Below are 24,733 nucleotides of genomic sequence, written 5' to 3'. Positions count from 1 at the left end.
GGGACATAGTCCCTGAAACGGAGAATCCAGCCCAAGACTTGCTATTAAATTAAAGCTCATGGGAGTAAAGAGACAGTAGCAATGTTGATATGAAATTGGCTGAGGGACAGAACGCAGAGAGGTAGTGGTGAACAGAGGTTTTTGAAACTAGAGGGGAAAATACAAAGGTGTTGTCAGTGAGTTGGTATTACATCGCTGTTCTTTTTGATATATATTAATGACCTACACTTGGGTCATCAAAGTTTACACATGGCACGAAAGTTAGAAATGTTATAAGCAATGAGGAGGATAACAATCTTCACAAAGACGTAGGCAGCCTGATGAACCAGGCAGACTAGCAGATTAAATTTGACGCAAGCGTGAAATGATTCATCTGGTCAGAAGAATCAAACAATGCAAAATAATTTAGATGATATAATATTTAAGGTGGTGGTTAAGAGACCTGGAAATTAATGTCTACACATCTTTGAAGATTGCAGAAGACATTGGGAAGGCTGTGAAATCTTTGCTTTTATTTATAGCCGCATATGAGGATAAAAGCAAAGAAGCTGTGTTCGACTTTTATAAAGCACCAGTTAAATCTCAGCTGGAGCAGGATGTTCAATTCTAGGCACCACACTTTAGGATGGATGTTAGTCTTGGAAATGGTGCAGTATAGATGTAATAGAATGGTGCGAGGGATGAGGAATTCATCAGTAGATTGGGGAAGCTGGGTTGTTCTCCTTAACTACTTACATTTATGTAGCGATGGAATTAATAAAAAATACCGAGGTGTTCTATAGGAGCATTAGAAAGCATAATATGACATTGACCCATATAAGGAGATGTTAGATCAAATGATCAAAATCTTGGTTAAATAAGGAGGTTTTAAGGAGAATCATGAAGGAGGAAAGTGAAGTAGAGCAGTGTAGGAAGAGTATTCCAGAACTTGGGGCTATTAAACATCCATTTTACAGTAGAGAGATTTTGATAGAATTGTTCAGATTCATGATACAAGGGTTAGCAACCAGACAGTGGGCAAAGTACCAGAAGCAACATGAGAGAAAAAATATATAGCAAGCCATGATCTGGCATGTATTGCCTGAAAGGGTGATGGGAGTAATTTATTAGTAACTTTCAAAAGGGATTTGTGTAATTTCCTGAAGGGAAAACTTTAGTGTTAAAGGGACAGAGCTAGGAGTGGGACTAATTTGGACAGCTCTTTAAAAGAGTTGACACAGGCACAAATGAACATATATCATTCCAGATGTAGATCTGGGGATGGTGGTAAATCATCTTGGGTCCATAGCAATCTTTCATTTAAAGATGTGTTTAGACCCTGAGATCCCGTTTCTTTACCATTGGGATTTTTAAATCCGATTTTGCCCTGAAAATTACAAATTTGCAATGAGTTGCATTTGTTACATTTCTGCCCACAATTGAGTCTCTTCAAGTCTAGCAAACCTTCAGTCCACCATACACCAATATTAAGGTTTTTAGCAAATTCTCTCTGCAGCCATATCAAACTTGTCTGTTTGGGGCATTTAGAAAGTTAGTGGAAGGGGTAACTAAGTATTTTCTGCCCATGAGTACACCATTATCTTTATTAACTGGTTGATCAATGGAACGGGGGAGGGGGAACAGTTTTTCTGCGTCCTGAAATGTTTATTTGCGGTTGTTTTCTTTTTGAGTTGGTGAAAAAAAACGAACAATAAATGTATGAAGATCAACAGTAAACCACAAATATTTACAGGGGCCCTGTTCCTGCAAAAAAAATCCCTTAGTCTAATGATGTGAAAGTAGTTTAATAAGTTGTTTAATAATAACTCCCTTGCCCACTTTGGTTGATGCATTTTGTAAAAATGTTGCTTAATGAATAATCTTCTCAGTAATACTCTAGCTTCAGAGATGTGGAGTGTGTTGCACATTTGAGACTGCAGGGGGCGCAGCCAGGAGAGGGGCTGGCGCATGCGCGGTGGGCTCCAGGTCACGTGGGACGCGCGGACCCGATAGTGAGGCTGTGATCTGGATTACGGTGAGGCGGCGGCGCGGAGGGAGGTAAGATTGTGACCGGCCAGAGGCTGTGATCAGACCCCGGGCAGGGGGGTGTTTATCGTTCAAACGCACATCTTCCCAGTAGAAGAAGGGAAGAATTGTTTGACTTAGGAAAGGAAGGGAGAGACGGTTCACGCGTAAAATATTCCGACCAGAGGCGCCATTTTCTTTCAATCCGGACAGCGGAAAGTTTCTGCCGACTTTTGGCGGAGGGGGGAATCCCGCACCGCCTGCCCGGTGCGGCGCCGACCATCAGCCGGCGGTGTTATAGAGAGAGAGGGGGGTTCCCGGCGGACCGGGCAGGGAGGGGATGAGAAGCGCACCTCCCCGTTGATTCCACCTTTGAGAGGCTGGCCAGGCGCGCGCGAGCGCACCGATGGCCCTGGACCTCCGCCGGAAATCCCGCCTCCCTCAGCGGGCCCGGCTCTGATTGGGGGCGTTCTGGTTGAGGGCGGCCTTCCTGCCGCTCTGTGATTGGCTGCTCGAGTCCGTCAATCACCCGACTCTGACGTAGCTTCCGGCCTGGCATGGGGCTGCAGTGAAGACCTTGGCCTTGAGCGGGCGGATTTGGCGCTTTTGCAGCCACCGGGCTCTGGTTTTAATGGAGAAGAATAAGATGCGAAACAATTCTACGAGTAAACCCTTCCATGCTGAATTGAATTAGATAGTGCTTCATAATTTGAATAACACCTCTCCCTCCCCCCGCCAAAGTTGCCAGTGCACCATTAACAAGGTTATCTTGAAAAATCCGAGAAGTCGCTGTGTTAACGGAATGGCAAGGCGTAACTTCCAAATACTTCACATGAATTGGTCCAGCAAATGGGTGAAGGTCATCCTGCAAGTTTAGCTTCGCTACTCTGAACCACTACTGCATCCATGAAGAAGATATATGAATCCGGTTCGGCATCGGTCTGCCTGTGCCAAGTGAAGATGGAAGCTTTGTGGATGACTGAATGGGAAAATATAGATTATAAAATGCTCCCCTTAAAATTAATTGAATTCTCAAATTAGTAACTTTTGTAAGGGGAGATCAATTGCTCAGTAAGACTTAACATTTAGATGGGTAAAACCCACATCTTATAAAAAAGCATTCTAAGTCAAAACCTTTATTTAGCGTGCATGTGGATAGTCAATTTTACTGCATGTTTGCATTGGTGTGAAGTAGTTATGTGTCACTGTGGAAGTGCAGTGCAGCTGTAGGACTCGTTTGGTATTTTGAAGACCATTTCAAGGAGTACAAATTGTCTATGAATTTCAAAAGACATTTGATATGCCCTACAGGTTTGTGAGCAAAGATACAGCTCATGGAATAAAAGGGATCGGTGCAACATGGATATGAAATTGGTTGATTGACAGTAGACAGAGAGTAGTGGTGAATGGTTGCTTTTCAGGTTGGAGAATGAACAGTGGGCTACATCAGGTGTCTTGTTAGGACCCTGTTTTTCCTGCTGAACAGCTGGCTTGTAATGCAGAACAAGACCAGCAGTGCGGGTTTAATTCCCGTACCGACCTCCGAACAGGCGCTGGAGTGTGGCGACTAGGGGCTTTTTCATTGAAGCCTACTTGTGACAATAAGCGATTTATTATTATTATTAATAATCACCTCTTTGGATGTGCATGGTGCAATTTCAGAGCTGCAAATGACCAAAGGTTTGGGACTATTATGAAGTGAGAAAGATAACGTAGAACTTCAAAAGGACATAGCCAGGCTTGTGGAGTGGATGCAAAATGGTGGATGAAATTTTATGCAGAGAAGTGTGGAATGATTCATTCTCGTAGAATCTTTACAGTGCAGCAGGTCTGCACAGGCCCTCTGAAAGAAAGCTCCAACCAGGCCCACTTGCCCATCCTATCTCCGTAACCCACCTAACTAGTAAATTCCTGGACACAAGGAAGCAATTTAACATGGCCAGTCCACCTAACCTGTCTTTCGACTGGGAGGAAACCAAAGCACCCGGATGAAACCCATGCAGAAACGGAGAAAGTGCAAACTCCACTGCACAGACTCACCCAAGGCTGGAATTGAACCCGGGTTTCTGGCACTGTGAATTAGCAGTGCTAACCACTGTGCCGCTGTGCTGTGGCAGGGTGAAGGAGGAGAGACAATATCAAATAAAGGGGACAGTTCTTATGGGGATGCAGGAGCAGAATGACCTAGGGGTATTTGTGCACAAATCATTGAGAATGTCAGAAGTTGAGGAAACAGTAATAAAGCATACAGGATCCTGGGCTTTATGGAGTACAAAAACACAGGTTAGGCCACAAATGGAGTATTTTGTCCAGCTCTGGGCATCACATTTCAAGACGGATGTGAAGACTTAATAGTGGGTGCAGAAAAGATACCTGATAATGGCTATAGGAATGATCTTCCATTATATAGATAAATTGAAGAGAAGATAAAGAGATTTCATTAAGGTGTTAAAAATATGGACAAAGTGATAGGGAGAAATTGATCACGTTGGCAGAAGGAGGAAGAATACTGCTTGATGGTGATATGCATAAGAAGGCATTAGGGCAGCAGGGTAGCATGGTGGTTAGCATAAATGCTTCACAGCTCCAGGGTCCCAGGTTCGATTCCCGGCTGGGTCGCTGTCTGTGTGGAGTCTGCACGTCCTCCCCCTGTGTGCGTGGGTTTCCTCCGGGTGCTCCGGTTTCCTCCCACAGTCCAAAGATGTGCGGGTTAGGTGGATTGGCCATGCTAAAATTGCCCGTAGTGTCCTAATAAAAGTAAGGTTAAGGGGGGGGGGGGGGTTGTTGGGTTATGGGTATGGGGTGGATACGTGGGTTTGAGTAGGGTGATCATGGCTCGGCACAACATTGAGGGCCGAAGGGCCTGTTCTGTGCTGTACTGTTCTATTCTAAGTAAAGGTAACATGAGGAAAACATTTTAAAGCCGTCAGTGGTTAGGATGTGCAATGGACTGCCTGAGTGTGCTGAAAGCAGATTCATTTATGGCTTTCAAATGTAGATTGACCAATTATCTGAAGAGAGAAGAATTACAGGGCTATGGGGAGAGGATAGGGAGTAGAATTAGGTGAATTGCGCAGGCGCGGCAGGCTGAATGTTTGTCTTCAGTGCTGTAACCATTCTATGATTCTATGACAATTGACACAACATGGTTATAAAACCAGTGCACAAGGACCAGCAGGAGTGTTTATGGGTGCAGCAAACTATGTAGTGTCATCTACATAGGTTATTCACGAAGGCCCACCTTTTCAACCTTCTCCCCTCTCATAAGGTGTGGTGATCCTCAGGTTAAACCACCAACCGTCAGTTCTCCCCCTCAAAGGGAAAAGCAGCCGGTGGTCATCAGGGACTATGGTGACTTTACAGTGTCATATGTTGATCGTGCTCTCACTTCCAGGTTTGAAGGTTATTCTTTAATTTCATAAAGCACAAAAATCATGGCTGACAGTCCAGTGCAGCATGGAGGGAAAGCTGCGCTGCTGGATCTGCATTTTTTTTAGACATTGCATTAAATCGAGCTCAGACCTCCCTCTCAGGTGCACATAAAAGATTATAGCACTCTTTTGAAGATGAGAAGGGGAATTATCCCCAGTGTACTGGCCAATATTTATCCCTCGATCTAATTCAGCAAAACAGATTGTCTCACATTTCTGTATGTGGGAGCTTGCTTTGTGCAAATTAGCTGTGGTGTTCCTACCTTACAACAGTTTATACATTTAAAAGTACTTCATTGTCTGTAAGATGCTTTGGGAAGTCCCGTGGGTCTGAAAGGTGCTATGTAAATGCAAATCCTTTTTACTTTAACACAGCTACAATAATTCAAATTGCAGTTTTATCTGTGCTCTCTTTTTATTTATTCATTCAGAGGATATGGATGTTGCTGGCAGGAACAGTGTTATATGCCATCACTAACTGTCCTTGGAAAATATAGTGGTGAGTCGCCTTCTTGAACCTAGGCAGCCCATCTGCTGATAATACTCCCACAGTTCTCTTAGATATGGACTTCCTGGATTTTGACCTTGTAATGATGAAGGAATGGTGATAGATTTGCAAGTTATATATGACTTGGATGATGTTTTAATGCTTTTATATGATTCCCAAATGAAGATTGGTGACAGATATGGCAGCATGTAATTAACAGCTACTGATTGTAATACATTATAATTGGATTAGCAGAGTATGTAAAACAGTAAGACGATGCAGAGAGGGTGAAAGGATTATTCTCCTCAGACAAAGCATTCATGAAGGTCCCTTTTGAATGCTTTTAATTTTGTTAAAAGTTCTATATAAATGCACATTATTGTTGATGCAAGCATGTACCCTGCATAGTGCAATGTCCCTGACAGAGCTCAGTAAGCATATCACAAGAAGATAAAGTCAATATGAGAATGAGATGATCCAAAAATATCACCAAAATCAGCCTTTTTTCTTTCGTGAGCACATTTCAAAATTTTTTTTAGTTGATCTGTTCTTCCGATTTTAGTTTCCAGAAGTCTGCTTCCTGTTTCGAATGCTTGACTTGTCCTAGTTTGAAAAGCTCTTATGACAGCAGTACAACGTAGGTAGGCTGCAGTAGTTAAAGATGAGCAGCCCACTATCTTCTCAAGGGAAATTAGGGATAGAGTAATAAATGATGGCCTTGCCAATGATGCTCATATCCTGTGAATAAATCAAAGAAAAATTAAGGTTCCAATGTCATTTACTTTTGAAATAAATCCAAACATATTTTAGACAAAATTAAAATAACGTGTATATAATGTCAAAAATGTGAGAAATATTCTTTGTATAATCTGTCAAAAAAGTTGCATTTTCCCTGAGAGTTTGTATGCTAGGTTCTATTCAGTTTGTTTAGATGACCAGGGGGCAGACCTTGGATGATTGAATCAGTTTCTTACTCATTTTCACATTAAAAAGAAATAAGCCAATAAAATAATATAGTAATCCTTTTTGTCACAAGTAGACTTACATTAACACTGCAATGAAGTTACTGTGAAAAGAGCCCCTAGTCGCCATATTCCGACGCCTGTTCGGGTACGCTGAGGGAGAATTCAGAATGTCCAATTCACCTAACAAGCATGTCTTTTGGGACTAGTGGGAAGAAACCGGAGCACTCGGAGGAAACCCACGCAGACATAGGCAGAAAGTGCAGACTCCACACAGATAGTGACCGAAACTGGGAATTGAACCTGGGACCCTGGCGCTGTGAAGCAACAGTGCTAGCCACTGTGCTACCATGGCAAGGATATGTGGTTTGGCGGCAATTATGGATCGTAGGTTTTAGAAATTGTAAACATTCTCTGAAAATTGCATTTCCAGTCCGACCCCCAATCTTTGCTACTATCCACAGTATTATAAAGCATGTAAAGGGGAGCTGGTTTAGCTCAGTTAGCTGGACAGCTAGTTGGCGATGCAGAGCAAGGCCAACCGTGCAGGTTCAATTCCTGTACCGACTGGGATTATTCATGAAGGCCCTACCTTCTCAACCTTGCCCCTCGCCTGAGGTGTGGTGATGCTCGGGTTATATCACCACCAGTCAGCTCTATGGGGACAGGGCGGGAGAGTGATCCTGAGTGGGATGCTGTTTTGGAGGGTTGGTGCAAACTTGATGTGCGCTATAAATATTTATGATTCAATGGCGACTACTTTTTATAAAGCATGTGGATTCTGAAACATTGAAGCTGTGCCAAAAGACCTCAAAGCCTAAATGGCTTTGGCACAACAAGATAACATGAAACCAGTAAAGGTTCGTAGTACTGATGCAACAAATTTATTTTCAATTTTGTCACTGCGACAGTCCCAAAAGCAAAAAGAGAAGTTCAGCACAGTTGCTAAGTGTAAATTGAAATAAATGTATAAGTTATTTATCATAAATAATTCAGATGACCTGAAGACAGGCAGAATGAACTTGGATAAAGGGACCAGTTCCCTACTTATTTTTGCATTTAAAAAAAAAAGAGACAACAAAAAACTCATGAAAAATTATCTTCTAAAACTAGATGTAGCTACTTTAATGATAAATATGCAAAGAGGTGGATATGGGTACCTGCTCCCTAATTATTATAATAAAATAATTTAACAAAAATGCTAGAAAGGAAGATGTTCTGCTTTATAATTCAATTCACTTTTCTACAAGCAATAACAAAGTTAGAAAACATTTGTTGCTGGTTTGCAGTGTTGTATGGATGTGTACATGGATAATAGAAATATGTACAAATATTTTGAAATTCCTAAGTGCAATAAATAACTTCATTTAGAAGTGTATTCTAAATTTATTGGTGCAAGAAAAATGTTACATTTTAGAAATTGAATGCAGTATATACAGACAGTCATGGGCACATTAACAACTTAAGGCTGTTTTAATATAGGATTCGGGTAGCTCTTATAAAATAAGCAGCTAGCCCTCAATCTATAGAATAAATTCTAAACTGTTCCAGAAAGAAAGTGTAATGAAACCAAATGGATAATTGCCAGTTTTAAGCTTTAGCTTCCCCATGGATGCATGAACAGTTTATGTTTTACTTTTTATGTAAAAGCACAACAACATCCCATTAAAAATACATATTGGACCTCGCACTAGTGCTAACCACCATATAATTGTAGATGTATAAGGCCATTCGGCACACTTTAATCCATCTACCAAAATGATCCTGAAGTATCTCCTCTGCCTTTCATTGTAATGGGCAGATTTTTAAACAGCACTGGTGTTTTTTCTCTTCAGTATCCTATTTGGAAATCAGTTTTGCATGTTGTTCAATCTCATGCAATTTAATTTAAAGTACTGTTAGAAATTAACTTTTTTCTATTCCCTCAACTATCTTGCACTTCCATAAGATTACTTCAGATGCCTGGTTTCTCAGCTGGTGAGCACAGGTTTTTTTTTCCTGGTCTTTCTGATAACTCAAGCCTTGACAGAATGTAACAGTCATGTAGTGTTCTTTGGGCTGCCTTCAGGATGTGTCACTAACCAGAGCTAAACACAGTTTTCAAAGTTCAGTTTGATCCGTAATGTTTAAATATGGATTTATCAGATTTATTTTTGACTGTTTTGGCTTTTAGCTTTTGATTCAAAGTTCTATCAATTCTATTTATTGTAATGAATTGAGAACTCTTTGCAGGTGATTAGTGGCATGTTTTAAGATAATTAAATGTTCTACATTTTGTTTTGAATAGTCTGGAAAGGATTTTCAGAGTTTGCAGGTTGGGGGTAATAACTGCATCTTGTCTTTTTTCCGACTTTGCCTTTGCAGATGGCCCAGTATAGGAAAGATTAAAGCTGTGCAATTGATGAACTGCTAGCTGAACATCAATTCCATCTGTAGCACGTTTGTGAGTAGAGCTGATCTGAGAAATTGTCATCAAATCTTGTATGACAACTGATCATATTTTGAAGATAATTATGGGATTACTATTATTACTTTTCTGGCTATTGTAACTTCTAACTTCACAACACCATAAAAAATGGCACATTTATAAAATGCCTTTCACGGCTACCGGGCATCTCAAAGCATATTACAGCCGATTAAATACTTTTGAAGTATAGTTGTAATGTAGGAAACCTGGCAGCCAATTAGCTCACAGCACACTACTGCACTGAACAATCTGATAAATGATCAGATAATCTGTTTGTGATGTTGATTTAAAGGATAAATATCAGGCAGGGATATTTTCTTTTTTTTTCAAAATAATTATGTTCAACTGAGAGGGCTTGGAGGTCCTCGATTTAACGTCTCATCTGAAAGACAGCACCTCCAACAATGCACCACTCAGTACTGCACTGGAGTGTCTGCCGAGATTTTTGTGCACTAGTCCTGGAATAGGATTTGAACCCACAACCTTCTGGCTCAGAGGGGAAATTGCTGAGTCACAGCTGACGCTTCAGTAACATCAGTAACATGTTAATGTTTGGCAGCTGCCTATAATATACTGTAATGCTGCTTTCCTCATTAATTATTGGAGTTATTTTTGGACAGTGTGACGTGGTGCATGTATTGAATCTTTTCTGTTAAATTGTATCTGGGAGGAATACAGGAAACCATGTTAACAGATTTATAGGCAAATAGTTTGTTTTACAGTGGAACCTATATTATCCACTATAGCCAAATAACCTCTGTGGTGGTTAATGGAAATTGAATGGAGATAAATTTTGATTTAACACTTCAGGTCTGAGAATGAAGATAAGTAGAATAGAATTTACAAATTAAATTACTATCTTTGGCTATGAATCTCTCTTGCGTAAGACAGAAGGAGATTGGCGGTGGCTTGTGGAACGAGATAATATTTGACACAAGACCAAAATGGTTCTGGCAGATAATCAGGTGAATCACTGAGGATAAAAGAGGTTCATAAGACTTCCTATTATTTAGCTTGTTATGTGAGCAAATATGGAGATTATCTGTTCAGCTGTCTCTCTCGCTTCCTGCCCATCAGGACAAACTACCCTAGTCCTGATGTTTTTTCTCTAGATTCTATCCCATCTCCTGTAACATGTTCTCTGACCTCATCTTAACCAAAAAAATCTCCCTTTTACTTCCTCAATTCTATTCCGACCAAACTGCTAACCAATTAACTTCTGTTTTCTGGCCCTATATTAGCTGATGATGGTTCTCTCTCAACAGGTATTCTTCCCTCTGCCTTCAAATCTGTTCCCATCACCAGTTCTCAAAAAAACCTCTCCTTTACTCCTCCCTTCATGCGTGCTTTTGTCCAGTTTCCAACTTCTCTTTTCTCTTGGGCTTTGAATGTCCTGTTGCTTGCTAAATCTGTGCATATCTTTGCTTTAACCATGTTTCTGACTCGGCTACAGTACTGAAATTGTGCTTGTCATAGTCGCAAATCGTGCTTTTTCTGGCTCTGACCATAATTTATCCCTCGCATCTGGCATGTATAAGCATGCAGGTACAGCCGGTTGTAAAGAAGGCAAATGGTATGTTGGCCTTCATAGTGAGAGGATTCAAGCACAGGAGCAGGGATGTTTTGCTGCAATTATACAGGGCCTTGGTGAGGCTACATCTGGAATATTGTGTGCAATTTCAGTCTCCTTATCTGTGAAAGGATGTTCTTGCTCTAGAGGGAGTAGATGGTTTAGCAGACTGATTCCTGGGATGTGGGGCTGACGTATGAGGAGAGATTGAATCAGCTAGGATTATGTTCGCTGAAGTACAGAAGAATGTGGGGGGTGGGACAATCTCCTAGAAACCTATAGAATTCTAAAAGGACTAGCCAGGGTAGATGCAGGAAAGATGTTCCCGATGGTGGGTGTGTCCAGAACCAAGGGTCACAGTCTGAAGATATAGGATAGACCATCTAGGACAGAGACGAGGAGAAAATTCTTCGCCCAGAGAGTGGTCGACCGTTGGAATTTGTTACCACAGGAAGTTGTTGAGGCAAAACATTGTATGGTTTCAAGAAACAATAAGATACACCACTTAGGGTGAAGGGGTCAAAGGATATGGGGGGGAAAGTGGGATTAGGCGATTGAGTTGGATGATCAGCCATGATCATAATGAATGGTGGAGCAGGCTCGAAGGGCAGAATGGCCTCCTATTTTTATGTTTCTCTACCTACTTGCAGCCCTCAACATAGTAGGCCACAAGATCCCCCTTCACTGTCCTCTATTATCCAGCTGTGTGATACTTCCATTTTTATCTATCGAATCGTGGCCAGAAAATCATCATCAATATCACTCCTTTTACTCATGGAATGTTAATCTTTGGAGTTCCCTAAAAATCTATCCTTGGCCCCCTTCTATTATTCTTATGTAAACTGTCCTTCATCAACATCATACTAAAACATATTTTAGTCATACATGTCTGTCACAATACTCCACTCTATCTCACCACCACCTCTATGGGGACTCTTTCAACATTTTTACCTGACATCCAATATTAGATGAGTAAATATTTCTTCCATCTCATTACAGGAAATACAGGTCCTTGCATTTTCTGATACTGTTTCCATCCCTGGCGAATGTCTTAAGCTGAGTAAGACCGTTTTCAACCATAATGCTGTGTTTGAGCCACATAACCACACGATCACTAACTCCGCCTTCTTCTACCTGGGTAACTGCCTCACTTTATCTATTGTTGAAACCCTCATCCATGTCTTTGTTACTGATATTGCATTGGAATGGTCACGTTCCCTAGTCAGTTTCCCATCCTCCATCTTTCATATGTCTTCATTTCAAATTATGCTGCTCACTCCCAAGTTCATTTATCCATCACCCCTCTGCTTGCTTACCTACTAGCACTTGGTCTAACAACACCTTAATTTTAAAACCCTCATATTTGTTTTCAAGTCCTCTGATGGCCTGGCCCCTTCCCTACCTCTGTCATCTTGTCATCTCCTCCAACTCTGTGTACCTTTGAGATCTCTGTCCTCTTCCTATTCTTGCCACAATTCACAATTTTATCCACAATTTCAATTGTTCCACCTTTGCAAGCTGTGCTTTCAGTTCGCTTGGCCCTAAACTCTTAAGTTTTCTTCCTGAACGTCTCCATCTCGCTGTCCCTTTTTAGTGCCTTGAGATGTTTTACTATCCTAGATCCACATATAAATGCAAGTTGTTTCACTGCGCATAATTCTGTGTGGAAAATGTAATGTTGTCTTTGATACAAGACCTAGTATGAATACCTGGTTAAAAGTAAAATTATTCCTAATTGTCAGCATGCACAAAGGAAAATAAACATTAACTTTGTTTTTCTCTCTCCACAGATGTTGCCTGACCTGCTGAGTATTTCCAACATTTTCTATTTTTATTAACACAAAATAACTGTTGCTATACCACCTGAATGAATATTTGTTGTGGCCACCTATGATTGCACACTTTAATTAATTAAATTAATCCTAATGTGTAACAAATATAAAAGATTTGTCATCTTCTGAAACGGAAAGGCATGCAGCTGATACATCCAGAAGAAACTGAATCCTATTCTTAACATGATTTCATAGAATTTACAGTGCAGAAGGAGGCCATTCGGCCCATTGAGTCTTCACCGGTCCTTGGAAAGAGCACCCCACTCAAGCACGCGCCTCCTCCACCCCATCCCCTTAACCCAATAACCCCAATTAACCTTTTTGGACAGGAAGGGCAATTTAGCATAGCCAATCCACCGAACCCGCACATCTTTGGACTATGGGAGGAAACCGGAGCACCCAGAGGAAACCCACGCAGACACGGGGAGAATGTACAGACTCCACGCACAGTGGCCCAAGCCGGGAATCGAACCTGGGACCCTGGAGCTGTGAAGTAACTGTGCTAACCACCAAGCTACCGTGCTGCCTGATGGCATCACAACTGTGTGAGGCAGGTTTGATGGGACAACTGGTCTTTCCCTGTCCAAATATATCCTTGCATTCATGTGATGGGAGAGAAATATAACTGCAGTGAAAGAATAGAACAGTACAGCACAGAACAGGCCCTTCGGCCCTCGATGTTGTGCCGAGCAATGATCACCCCATTTAAACCCACGTAACCCATATACCCGTAACCCAACAATCCCCCCATTAACCTTACACTACGGGCAATTTAGCATGGCCAATCCACCTAACCCGCACATCTTTGGACTGTGGGAGGAAACCGGAGCACCCGGAGGAAACCCACGCACACACAGGGAGGACGTGCAGACTCCACACAGACAGTGACCCAGCCGGGAATCGAACCTGGGACCCTGGAGCTGTGAAGCATTGATGCTAACCACCACGCTACCGTGAGGCCCCCGTATAAATCCATCCTGCTGCTAGCTATTACTGTAATCCTGATCTCAGCACTGTAATGTGTTGAAATATAGAATTACTCTTTGACTGACCTCTTTTACTTTAATGCATTCTGTTAACTTTATTGAAGGTACTGCTTCAATTGTGCTAGTTTCTTGCATTATGCCACAGTACTGTACTATTCCAATCCCATCAACGGTTCTATTATGTTTGTTTCATTATGCCTGGCTGTGTAGAGTATTATTATTGTGGAATTACCATATCATACACCAGAATTGGATATTTTCAACACAGCCTCCCAAATTTCTAGCTGAAACAATTTGGATGTCCGCTTTTTGACAGGTTCTTGACTTTTTTCTTTCTGACTCTGCCCCAAATATTGTTGTTTTCATCCCCCATTCTTTTCTCCAATCTTCCGTCATCTTAGCTGCAGAGGGGTATCTCATTGTTTATGGACTTAAATATAAAACTTAGTGGACTGCACTGTTCTCCTGTCTACTCTTTTGATAAAGATAGCAAACAGTGGAAAATATCAGTCGACATTCCTATTCATGTACAGATTGTACAATGTAAGAGACCCCATTAACATTTTTGACTGGGAAATTAAAAACCTATAGCAGCCATTTAGAAGTCTATATTTTTGGCTGCAAGCCAAGGGAATAGGTTTACTATTAACGTATTCCTTCAAAATGGTTCATTTTCATTCATGCCCATTCTGGTTTGCTTACTGAATGAAGATAGGATGCTAAAAGAGGTACTCGCCCTGAAAAGACTGGCGATAGCAGGCTGACTGATGTTAGCAACGCTAGGATGAGGAGAAAGATTATGGACTAGATTAAAGCTACCCAGATAAGGTTATGCAATGGTGTCTTATACCAAGTAGCTACCACAAAGTGCTCCTTAACCACTGTTACTGTTTTATGCTGATGCACCAAATCATTCATGCAGCCTTACTGTCCTTTGCTCGTCTTGCACGATCATACTCCGCTTTTGTGCAAATATAAGCTGAAGCATACAATTGAAATGTTTTCATATGAAAGTCTCTGGGCCTTCATCCGGTAAAATGTTCCTAATACAATCTAACTGCATGATGCTGATTCATTTCTTGACGTACAGGATTGGTGCTTTTATCACTGGGAAGTAATTTTATGGTGTCGAGCCGTGCTATTGGTGAACACCGTAATGGAGAGAGCGCTGCAGCCTTGTGATTTCAGTTTACTGCCATGAGCTTCTTGCTCCTGACACACTGAGCCACGAGCAAAACTTCCCAAAATTGATGTCTTCCAATCAGAACATCACCAGTTCATCACACGTTGTAGAAAGCAAACAGGAAAATGGGATTAAACTAGCCCATGGGGAAAAACATTGTCATGGAATTGAAGTCATTAACCTGTTTCTGTACCTCAACACTTTACATGATCACTGCAGATGTTGGAAATATTTTAATTGGGAATATATAAAACGTTTCTTGAACTGGAAGTTTGTATTTTATAAAATTCAAATAGAATATATTTATCATTGTGTACATTTTTAATTTTTGTATTTTACTATGTGCAGAGTACACTATTTTGTAACATATCCATTTGATCATGCGAGTAGACTGATATTTCACTCTGGCGGACTGCCCAGGATCTTTATTCTCAGTATGGATAGACAGTATTTAATTCAAGTTCTATGGTGTAAAACTCCTAGAACGTGTTATGTTCAGTTTAAAGTTGGACACAGAGCGCACATGCGTGTCACGGGTGAGTCAGTGTTTTCCAGGGGTTGGGGATGGGTGCAGATAGTGCTCGAGGGGACCGGCCAATCACACCCATACATTTTGGGCCTGCGTGAAGTTGGAGGAGTTTTGGAAGTCCTTTGTGGAGACTATGCCTGAGGTTCTGGGGGTGAGGGTGGTTGCGAGCCCATGGGTGGCAATATTTGGGGTGTCAGCAGATCAGAGTGTGAAGGTGGGGAGAGGGGCTGATGTGTTGGCTGTTGCCCTTCCGATAGCATGGAGGCGGATCTTGTTTGAGTCGCAGGATTTGGAATTGCCTAAAGTGGCGGGGTGGGTAAGTGACTTGGTGGAATTCCTTCATTTGGAAAAAAGTAAAATTTGCCATTTGGGGGTCAGGGGAGGAGTTCTTTTTGAGATGGAGGTTCTTCATCGCCTTCTTTAAGGAATGGTAAATGTCAGCGGTGGGGAGCGGGGCAGTTGGTGTTTCGATTAAGAGGTACACAGATCAGTGTATTGAAAGGGTGGAAATATGAGTTAAATCATGGAGTATGTTCAGTTCATATGCCAGTAGAAATGAAAAATGTTTAGTTCAGATTTCCATTAATGTTCTTTATATATTTGTGCATCTTGGTTACAACGGTTACTGAAATGTTACAGCATTTTCTTGATATTGTGATTTTGAGGTAAACACAATTTTGGAGTTCATAGTTTGGAAAGCAAAGTGTCACCCATCTTCAAAGATTTGATGTTTCCATATTTTCAATACACAGGGAAATACCTTACTTAAATCCTTTAGCAATGTCACAAAGGACTTTAAATTAAGCTACTCCCACCTTGCATGGTTTGTAAATTTGAGCTAATCCAAAATTGCTTCCTGTATCCTAACTTGTACCAAATTCCATTCATCCATCACCCCAGTGCTTGCTGACTTCTGTTGGCCCAGAAATACCTCAATTTTAACATTTTTGTTTTCAAAACCTTAATTGACCCATCCCCGTCTCATATCCAAAACCTCCAGTTCCACAATCCTGACTTGTTTACACTTGCACAATATTTGGCCTTATGTGCATTCTCAATTTCTATTGCTCCATCATTGGTGGCAATGAGTTAAGTGGGCCCTAAGCTTTGGAATTTGCTCACTAAATGTCTCTACCTTACAGCCTGTCCTCTGATGTTCTTAAAACATATCTCTTTAACCAAGATTGTGGTCACCTGGCCTAAGGTCTAATGTGGAAAATCTAAGATCTTTGTGGCTCAGTATCTGGGGATGTTTAACTATTTATAAATGCAAGCATTCATATTTTGTTTAATTTGAGTATGTTTGCAAGTTAATGTGTTTTGAACATAGTCAAGTTTACAGGTTTGTTTTAATTAAAATGTATAATTTTTCCATTGAAAACTTGAAATGTGATTGATAGAAATGTTCCCTAATGAGTTGGCCACACTGCTTTGTGTTTGAGGTTGTCTGTTTATATTATGTTGGCTGAAATGTAGCAAGGTAACTAGAGTTGTTGATTTATGTTTGAAAGCTTAAATGTTGCTGAGCATATGATTGCCAGATAAGTAAAATCCTATTTCTGTGTTGAGAATTTACTTATTTGGAAAACTTGAAAAATCTGCTTAGTATCAATCTGCTTCCCTTACATTTTCACTGCAAAATAAAATTCATGGGGTGGCGTTCACTGATCCGTTAGCTGTGTTTTCCTGCATGGCATGCCCCTGCCGGCAGTGGGATTCTCCATTCCCACAGCCGGCCAATGCGGTTTCCCAGTGTGGCCAGCCCACGACGTCGGGAAACCCGTAGGCGTGGGTGCACTGCCGGCGGACCGCAGGATCCTGCTGACTGAGAATTACGCTGATGATTTCCTTAAAAGCTCAAGGAAGAATAGGTAAATAGTTACCAGCTAATGTGAAAAATCTTAAAGCCTATTAAAATAATTTAAATTAAACATATTTGTTGATGTAAATGCAAATTAGATGTGCCTATTATGTTTGGATCATTTTTGTGTTGAGGTAGCCAGTATATTGAAAAAGCGAATAAACTGCTTGTTTTCAGTAATATGCCTAATAGAACAAAATAAGAAATTAGAAATAATAAAAAAATGTCATCCTCCCAATTTCTAAAGGTTAGGAGAAATGGTGAGATGCTGCAATGATAAAATCTTAAATTTGAGCAGAGATTTATGCAGATGCTGTTAATATGTGAGCTTACAACTATCTTTTCTCTGTTGGCTGGCTTCTAAAATGTGCATGTCCTTTTCTTAGTCTGCATTCTTTGTAGCTATCCAAAGATCTGGCATTTTGGCTTCACTTCGAATTTTCTGAAGTGCAAAGAAACTAAAGGTAAACCAGGATGACACGGCCTAAAATAAAAAAACCTGTTTATTTGTCCTCCCTGTTTCTTTGTTATAAAGGACGATCCATGACTGAATTCAGGCCAAAGAATGGGATGGCATGAAATGCTGGTTTAAAAAAATAGTGCCTTGTTGCTAGCTACCTCGTGTTATGACAAAACAAATGGATTTTACAGCTAAAATCACCCTATTGGACATGGTTCAGACTGGTCAAAACAACAGTGAGCTTCATAAGTAGGATTCTACGTTTTGTTTAACTTTTCTGTCTTAGGTTCAAGACTTATTTATTCACAAAGTCACAAGTAATGACATTTTAGAAGTAAAATCATTTAACTTATTTTTGTAAGTCAAACGGTTATTACAGCCTATCTAAATCCTGTACGTTGATTTACAAAAAATTGAATTCAGTTTTATATTTGTCTGTCTTGAAATTAAGACATACTAAGAATGTGTGATCTCAATCACCACGCTTGTTCAGTAATTATAGTTAACTGATAACTTAATATGTTGTCTTGCTGAAGCAACATTGTCATGGTGTGGGGAACAGCATTATTCGCTCATAATAATCTTTGTTCATAATTTTGGTATAAATTGTCAATTTCTTTGTGGTACTCAAAATGGAAGAATATTACTTGTATCAGTTACTACTTTGTAAACTGTTCAAATCACAATTGCCATACCATCATGTCTTCGTCTAACTATTTGCAGTGAGTACACTCAAACAAAATGAGTGTGGATTAATTTGGAAGTACTACTGCATGGTTTACCCTGCAACTGACGTAGCTGGAGTCAGAGAAGTGGGCATGCATTAACATACTTTCTGAAGCAAGCAATGCCTTGGTTATCTTGGATTTGTTTTCCTGTGCAATGTATCTTTATTACTAAGGCAGTATAAAGGCAAGTGAAATTATTTTCTACACAGAAATGGAATGTAATGGCGCACCCATTTGATTTTCTTTTCAGAATTCGGGTAAAATGCTAATCTGAGGAAGGCCCTGTGCCAGTTCCTTGCAACGGTTCACGTTTTTGTGTCGCTGCCAGTATATTCCTAATACGTATCCATTTAGGTGCCAAGTAGTTGCTCCCATCTGTCCTCAATGTGAAAACAAATTCTTTGGAGAAGGTTACAGACGGAGGGGTGCGAGGGTGCATATGAGAGCAAGTCTGGGATTTATGCCAAGCTGTGACCAAACATTAAATAGACAATTAAATAAAATTCATTGTTTGTATGCCAGCATGAAAGAATATCAGTATAATAAGGCGTAGAAGGTCTGTTGATGTATTTGTGTGTTTTATTTATAATTTTGGAATTGTGTGAGCATCCACATTGGATTGTAGAATGATATCCGCCCTTTTGAATATTAATGTAACTGAATACGAGGCTAGTTTTGTAAGGGCGTTAGCATGCATCAGAAGTACTGCTTGTCTGTTCATCAAGGCTTGTTTTTAAAAAAAATTTGTTTTGTCTGTAAAGCTTATATAAATAATCTTTATATAGATTTTTCAGTAGTTTCAAATGTAGCAACGGTAATCAAATTTAAATTGAAGACGTCTTTTTTAACATTTTTAGAATCTTTTATTCTCGCATTTTTACATTCAGTGTTCCACAAAAGGAGCTTACAGCTTCACTTTTTTTTTGTTCTACAGAGTGAATGATTCCAAGGAGAGGATTCCCTGTCCCTATTTGGCTTGCGTTTGAAGTGCGGCAAGTATCTATATTTTGGCAACAAAAATAGCATTCAACGTCATGTTACAATTTTTCCTTTTCTAATGAGACGCCATGGTTTTGTTTCTGAGCCAAGGTTGTAAATAGTATTTGTTTTTACTAATATTTTGGATGTTAATTTTGAGTTGGTATCGATTCTTTGAATTGCTTGAGGGGCACGGTTACTAAGCCAGTGACACATTAGCAAGGACTATGGCAAAATGAAAATACCTACAGCAAACTATTTTTTGAACTGAAAAAATGCTTTTTTTTTTAAAGAGTTAAAATGAGTAACACAAATTAAAATAACAAAAGGTAATTTTCTATTTGGATGGATGTACAAAAAAAAATGGCGAGTGATTGTTTCTGATATGCAGAGACAACACTGCAATGCAGATGTGCATTTCAAAATACTCACTGGCTAAACCTTATGCTCAGATTATTAGAAACTCTACAGTTTAAGCTGTTTTAAAATATGGAAATAAAACTTCTAAATCTAGTATAACTAGCACAATACAGGAAATTCTAAAGCTGCACACACAAAACAAACATGGCTGCTCGTTGAGATGAATGATCTGGTGCAGTGTTAGGCTGAGATACTTTTATTTTAAACTAATTATTTTCTGAGGAGGAACTTGTTTTCTTGCAGAAATTATCATCCAATTTTATAAAACAACACAAATTAAGGACTCTAGCATTTAGTTTGTAGTTTACATAGCATGTCCTTAATATATTTGAAGTAATTATCATTCTTTTATGCTGATTTGCTACCACCCTTCCCCCTCAAAATATGCAAACTCAAAACATTATTTTTGAAAAGATATTGCCTAATTAACTAGTTTTCATTACATAGTAGGTTTACTGTGGCAGGTTCCTAATTTTTAGACAGTATAAATCGATTGTATTTGAAGAATTATGGAAAATGTTGGTATGCTATTTCTCTTATTCCATGAGTATTGGCCATGTCAAATTCAACCTACTTCATATATCTAGGGGAAGAATCCCAGAGTTTGGGGCCTAATGCGGCTAATGGCATGGTGGGGTGAAGAGCGTTGGGATGTGTAGAATGCAAATTTAGTTGAAGAAGGCAAAAGAAGAGCTGCAGGTGTGCATTAAAAGGTGGAAGTAGAGTTAATTATAAAAGGTTGTAGAAATACAGGAAAATACGCACACAAGTTCTCATTGAACTCGTAATGGATTTAAGTCACTGGAGTGAATTTGTAATTATAATACAACATAAATTAATCGTGAAATTTAGTCATTTTAACAGCTCTTATTGATATGGGATAAATTACATAAAATTCAAAATGTCCTCAATTTTATAATAAATAACCAACTAGCTTATGTTATAACGTTGTGTTCAGGCCTGCAGCTATGACATGTTACTGCAGCATTTATTCCACGGTATTGACGAGTGAATATCAATTGCCTTTTCAGAATTACTTCTTCATGCTGTCTAATATGTTAAAATTAAAATGTAGGCAATACTTTATCTCAATAATGAATGATTTAATCAAAAATAATTACTACATTCTAGGGGCAGTTACTACATAATGTGATTGATTTTTGGATCAGTGATTCAACAAAATCTGTTTCAATCTTGATGCAGTAGGTCATTTTACAGCCTTGCAATTATTTCCATGATCTAGCTCATATCTAGAAGTCACCTTGCAAGAGAATCGTGACACAGTAATGGGCTGCACCAGCAAACTAGTTTCTACTTGTTTTGCCTCCTATTACTCCTACTTCCCTGCATGTTTTGATTTATGCTGAAAAATGTGTCCCTAGGTCAGTGTCCTTCAAACTTTATCCCCAGGATCCACTTTTACCAACCGTGGAATTTAGGGACCCATGCCGGCCGACATTGCGACCCACGCTGGCCGACCTTTGTGACACACCATTATTGCTTACCTTTAATGTGACAGGTCAGCCTGCTTGGTCCCTATGACCTCACTTGCTTGTTCCCCACAATCTAATTTGCTTGGTCTTCACGATCTCACTTGCTTCGTCATTCAGTGCTAAAGATCTGCTGAGGACTTCAGCTGATGATTTAAGTCAGTTTTTTCCTTTGAAACAAAATCAAGAGGTTTGTCCTCGAACTCGCCACGTTTAGTCTTCAAATGCCTTTGAAGATTTGAGGGTTTTAAACTTACATTTGCCAGTACATCCTGCATGTAACACACATGGGTTCATGGGTTTTTCATCCTGATTTGCATTGGCACAATAAAGCCATACCTCAATAAATCATTTTTATACTACTTTGTTCCGCATTTCAGTTTCTTCTTAATGAGTTGTTCACCTCTCCATTCTCACCAAAACACGGACTTCCTGGTTTCCAGAGAGTGATGACACAAAGTAACGACTGTCCAGTGTTGACATGTTTCAGCCGTATTCACTGGCCTTGTTTGATCGGTATTCCTGGCTGGCAAACTTGGCCTGACTTCTCCCTCGCTGTCCAGTAGCTGCATCCGCCTAGTCAGAGTGCTGACCACTTCCTGACCAGTACTTCATGTTGTGGGAGTGCAAGCAGACATTGTGCTGGCCGTTGAACAACTTGACCACACAGCCTAGCACCACTGCCTCATACGCCATGGACTCGGGTTCAATTCCGACTTTGGGTGACTGTGTGGCATTTGCACCTTCTTCCCATGTTCATATGGGTTTCCTCCTGGTGCTCCAGTTTCCTCCCATAGTCCAAACATGTGCGGGTTAGGTGGATGTGCCATGGTAGGGTGCTTTTTCAGAGGGTCGGTGCAGACTCGATGGACTGAATGGCCTCATTTTACACTGTAGGGTTTCCATGTCTACACGACCATGCCATTGTGACCAAGTATACAGTGAGCAGAAGAAAAAAGGAGGCAATCGCTACAGCACCTTTCCAACTAGGCTTTTTTGCAGGTTTGGCAATGCATCAAGCATTCCTGTGTGCATACCTTTTTACATTTTTCTGCAAACCTCTTCATTGAAGTCCTCATCCGATCCTGTGCAGCAGAACACGTGTCTGATCTCTTCCTCGTGCTGACCTGGCTGCAGACCAGTTGCCACCTATAAATCCTGTCTGTTAAGTTAGCCTTTGAAGTAAATGTAGTATCGCTATCTGAGCTGATATCTGCAATTGTAAAAGCGAGTGATGATGTTTCTTCATTAGTCTCTTCACCCCCTTTCTCTTGCGTTTGCACACCACCTGGCCATGTAATAATTCTTGGGATCTGAAAGAAGCAATTCACAAGGATAGTGGTGAAACGAGGAGGAGAAAGCATGATGTGAATGCTTAAACCACCTGCAGTTTGTAAATTAGAAGAGATTGTGGGATGTGGGAGAAGAATTTACTTTGAGAATACTTACATTTCCATGGTTTTAGTTCTGCGGCTGGACATGGCCATTTGAATGACATAAAACGCCATCGCCTGAGGGAGATGAGGTTGTGCATCTGCACCTGACCCCTGCTGGTTCGATGCTGCTGCTTGCGGTTCTGCACCACTTTGTCCTGCAAGAGAGAGAGCTGTGCCAGTGAGTGAGGGGCAATATGTCTTATTGCTGTGACTGTCATTGTCAAATTGCTAGCATTTCATGCAGGCTGAGATGTGGGTGTGTGAGGCTTGCAACAGTGCTAAGTGTGTGAGGGTGAGATGAAGCTATGAGTGTTAAATACAAGTTGTAGTTGGTAGAGATTGTTGGTAAGTGAAGGGAAGGTGATAAGTGAAGGGAAGGTGATAAGCTGAGAAGCGTTTGAGGCTAGTGATGGATTATGGCATTTGAGGATGCGCTCATGGACTTTGACCACACAGGTGAGGTCATTGAACCTCTTGCGGCTTTGCATCCAGGCCCCTAAGGGTTACACTGCTGAAATTGTTTTGTGTTGCTACCTCCTCCATGTCTGTCTGGTGGATCTCTCTTCTCTCGTCCATCTCCTGCAGCAAGGTCTCCAGTTCTGCATTGAAAACCTTGGAGCATACTCTCTGTCATGATGTGCCATTCTTGCAACTTTTCCAGGTCAAACCCATGGTTGAATTTACTTCTAGCTCCTGCTCCCACCAACATGCACCTTCCTTTTAAGAAGTGCAAGTTGGCTTCAAGTAGTGCGGGCTAACTTGGCCTCAAACGATTTTGTGTCCCAGCTCAGGAGCGCTTAGTGTTGCATACCGCATTCATATAAATTGGCAGGCAGTACCAATTACCAATGCAACTACATCAGAAGCAACGGCCTGGGTTAACCGTGATTCACAATCACCTCAGCCCTTTTTCATGGGTAAATAGAACTTTGTGATCCTAATGTCAGTGGGTCACTTGTAGAATGCATCCCAACTGAACTTGAAGTGACTTAGTCTTTCTTGCACAAATGCAGAATTTGAAGAGATTTGCTGAATATCAGTGAAAGTTTTTTTTCCCTTTCCAAGCTTTGGGCAGTAAAGCAGCTGCAGTTACTAACTGTTGACTTGGTTGAAATTGGTTAATTCAACAAACTCCAGAGGTCAAACCTTCCCTCGTGTGTAAGGCTCAGTGCACGCCATTCAGTAAATGTACCTGCTTAATCTTTGCAGTGAGTATTATGTTTGCCCACGAAAATCAGTTTAACTCATTGCTGTTACCTCTTGATGAGAAATTAACTACATCGTGGTTTTAAAAAAAATATTCAGAGATATATCACGTGCAGCGAACTCTTAACCTATTGTTAGTAGTTATGAAAAATATGTATTTTTGAAATTGGAGATTTCTACTTTAGTACCTCTTATTCTAAATTGATACCTCAAAATATGCCAAAATGGTTAATTGTGTAAAGAGTAAATTTATACTTTTGAATTAAAATGCAGAAGCCCCTGTACCTTGAATGGTTCGTTGAAGAGGAAGTACATCACGGAGTGAAATTTTGGGAGTGATTTAATGGCCTCGTCACGCCTGGCGAGAATCCGCGTGAGCCGGTTAGATCGCGGGGCGGCCTAAATGGGGAATCTCAACTGGCGCCGCCAAGGTTTATGATCAAAGTGGCTCTCTTCCGTTGGCGGGTTTTGGATCTCGCCTTGGCTCGGCAAGAAACAAATAATCACCGATTCAGGCCGACCTCGATCTCATTAATGAAATGGTCGTCGTATCTAATGGCCCCCTGGGATTGAACCGGCTTACTCCTAGCGACGATTAGTACTGATCCACACAAATGTGTACCAAGTGGAACAGCACCTGGGGATCTCCCAGGCCATTGGAGGCCTCTGGGTGGTCAGAGACAAGGCAGTGTGGCACTCTGGC

At 40.6% G+C, this 24,733-nt stretch overlaps 2 long non-coding RNA genes across 2 annotated transcripts; one reads left to right on the top strand and one right to left on the bottom strand.

Moving 5' to 3' along the window:
* Positions 1 to 2,003: 2,003 nt before the first annotated feature.
* LOC119973992 lies at positions 2,004 to 19,492 on the top strand. The gene is made up of 4 exons (XR_005462428.1): positions 2,004 to 2,037; positions 5,867 to 5,934; positions 9,249 to 9,327; positions 19,435 to 19,492. It is a non-coding gene; the product is annotated as an uncharacterized LOC119973992 (long non-coding RNA).
* On the bottom strand, positions 5,896 to 24,733 carry LOC119973991. The gene is made up of 3 exons (XR_005462427.1): positions 22,838 to 24,733; positions 21,404 to 22,701; positions 5,896 to 6,660 (listed from the first exon to the last, which is right to left on the bottom strand). It is a non-coding gene; the product is annotated as an uncharacterized LOC119973991 (long non-coding RNA).

The sequence above is a fragment of the Scyliorhinus canicula genome, chromosome 11 (genome assembly GCF_902713615.1).
Source record: "Scyliorhinus canicula chromosome 11, sScyCan1.1, whole genome shotgun sequence".
NCBI lineage: Eukaryota > Metazoa > Chordata > Chondrichthyes > Carcharhiniformes > Scyliorhinidae > Scyliorhinus > Scyliorhinus canicula.
This window is presented reverse-complemented; position numbering and strand designations above follow the sequence as displayed.